The following is a 3,170-nucleotide window of genomic DNA, read 5'->3' as shown; positions in this document are numbered from 1 at the left end:
CAAAGGAATGATTTTGGCCTGGAAATGGTGTGATGAAACTATTGACTGCTGCAGGATTCTCGTGTTATGGCGTGATACAATAAGTGTCTTATAACCGTATTTGTATTTCATTTCTTACTTAATCTGTCTGTGATGCATGGTGATTAATCTCGGTAGAAAGGTAAAAGACTAGTTCAGGATTTGTCCATTAAATACACCCTAAACTCAATCCTTGCTACTAAATATGTTTTCCAGGGTTAGCTGCAACTAGGAATTATTAAATGCTCCTGTTTGCTCTAATCATATGATAAGTCTTTATTCAGCAATTCTCACTTGCTGCTGATTATGATTTGTCTGTTATTCTCTGTTACACTGTAAAAGAACTCTTAACTGCCTTTACTGGTGTAATTTTATATTGTTTATTGTCTAAAATCAAAAGTTTGTATCATGAATACCCATCTGGCCCTGCAGTGAACCTCTCTTTATCACATATATCAAACACTTTCATTTCTGGACTCCACATGCCCAATGGATTGAACTCTCTTTGATATTTTCATGTCCTTCCTTGAACAATAGCCTGCAACCAAAGTTCAAACAAAATCCCATCTCATAACTAGCCTAAGATCTTCAAAAAACAAAGTTAAATCTAAAAGAGAGAGCCCTCTCTGATTACAGGTAGTCTAGAACCTGTAATCCAAAGCTTGGTTAGTGGTTACCCCGGCCGTATTCCCTCAGGAGTCAAAGGGAACAACCTGGGTATTAACATAAATGGCGACTCCACTGGGGAACTGAATGAAACTCATAAACCCCTGGCTGATTCTTAATAATGTAGATAAAGTCTGAGTGATAGCCAGACAGCCTTAGAAATTGCCTCTGCTTTGCATTTGTAGGAGTATATGAAAGCTGCCTCAGTCAATCTTTATTCAGTCTTAAGTTCCATACAGTTGTGCTATACTTGATCAGTCCTTGTCAAACATCAATACTTCTTAGAAAATTCTCCTAAAGAAAATCATAGAAACTGGCTCCTAAGAAGAAAACTCGTCATACAAGATCTAACCCAGATCCAGACCCATCACCTGAGTTCCAAAATCCAAATTTTATTTCAAGAATCCTTAAGAAACACAAATCAGAAGGGACTTCATCAAATTCAAGTTCTGAAGCAGGATTTCAAACTAATATTCCAACCCTTGCTAAGGTTTCTCTACATCCTCATACCACCGTTCCACACTCTCCTAGTTCTTCATCCACTTCACAAGGTGTCCTTTCAACCCCTCCATCAACTACACATACCCTTCTCATCCCCTTTCCTCCACTTGTCCCATTAGTTCCTGTTATCCCTATTGTCCCACCAAACATGGCTAATAGATATGCTCCACTGCAGTTACCTGCCAATCCAGGGCCTATGCCCCAAGATTATCAAACCAAAATATCATATTTTGATGGTACTGGCTCTCATTCAGCCCTTCAACATACTAAGAAAATGCAAGATTATTTTGAAAATTATGAGATAGATGATGATGGGGTTAGAATGAAAATTTTTGTGCAAAGCCTAACAAGAGATGTAAGATCATGGTTTAGGTCACTCCCAACAAACTCCATAGCTGACCCTGAAGCCCTGTATCAAACCTTTATCAACATATGGGAGAAGAAAAAGGATCCACTCCATATTTTATCTGAATACAATGCTATCAAAAGAGGTCCCCAAGAAACTGTCTTGGACTATTGTGCTCGATTCAACAATGTCTACAATGCTATTCCCCAAAATCTCAGACCCCCACCTGATTTGTCTATATATACCTTTCCTGATGGGTTTGATTCAGATATGTCATACCAATTGAGAGAAAGAGCTCCCCAAACTTTAGCTAAGATGCAAGATATAGCAGTCAGTTTAGAAGCCAACCTGATAGCTAAGAGAAATAGGACCAGAACTGAAAGAAAAGCTACCTTCAAAGAAGAACCTTCAAGCTGGGATCATAAATTAGATGCAATAATCTCTGGTATGCACAGATTAGGTGACAAAGTAGAATCAGTTGAGAGGAAGTCATCATGGGAAGCACCACAGAATAATCCTATCACGAATCCCAATTTTAGAAGAAATCAAAACCCTAATGTTGGCAAGGCCAGCCCTGAACCAGAAATCAGGCCTCCCTTCCAAGAAAACTATGCTAAAGAATCCACTTCTAATGAACAGATAGATGATACCCACATTAACTTGATGGGCCTGAACGATGATCATCAAGTTTTTTTGAGTCAAGAAGATTATGAGGATGATGACATCAGTCAGTTCCAAACTAGATCATGGGAATCATTTGATTTCAAACAAGGCTATGACACAACTGTTTTTGAAGTTCATAAGCAATACAAATTGAGAAGCAGAACTATAAATGTAACACAGCCTGAAAAAACAAAGGATAGCCAGCAGCCTAAGAAGGCTATTATCATAGAGCTTATCGACAAAACTGATTCAATTACAAATGAAATATCAGTGGAAGAGGTAACCGAAGCATTTCCCTCAAATCAACAACCGTTGGCTACACCTCCTTTACAACACAATCCAAGCAAAACTTTCCAAAAGATGAGCAAAAAAGACAAACCTCAAGATCAGATTGAGAGTCAAGAAGAAATCTCTAAAAACTCAATTGAGAAAGAAAACGTTGTTAACCAGAACACCAAGATCCAATCTGAAAAACCTTTTTACTTAGAAGCTGAAATTGGTAAATTAAAGATAGTCATTCCTCTTTCAGAGCTAGCTAAACATAACATCTACAAACAGCAAATCAAGAAATCCCTTCAATTGACCCACAATAACGGTGATGTCAATGTGTTGGATGATACCCCAGAATTACTTTTCGGTCTAGAAGTTGATGGAAAGACAGGAGGTACTAGAATCTTACCTTTTTATGTCCGCTTGCATGTTCATGATAAGATATTACACAATGCAATTTTTTATTCAGGCGCCTCTCATAACCTTATGCCTAAGTCAGTAATGGAGAGATTGAATCTAGACATCACAAGACCATATAAGGACCTATTTTCATTTGACTCCAGCCAAGTTAAGTGTTTAGGCTTGATAAAAGATCTATGTGTTTCCCTTGTCCACTACCCAAACAAAACAATCTTAATGGATGTTGTAGTTGCTTATATCCCACCTAAATATGGAATGCTGTTATCAAGATCATGGGGAGCCAAAC

The sequence above is a fragment of the Pinus tabuliformis genome, chromosome 7, assembly GCF_031772625.1.
Source record: "Pinus tabuliformis cultivar Carrire ecotype Pingquan chromosome 7, CPIR1, whole genome shotgun sequence".
Taxonomy (NCBI): Eukaryota; Viridiplantae; Streptophyta; class Pinopsida; order Pinales; family Pinaceae; genus Pinus; species Pinus tabuliformis.
Note: the sequence above shows the minus strand (reverse complement) of the source record.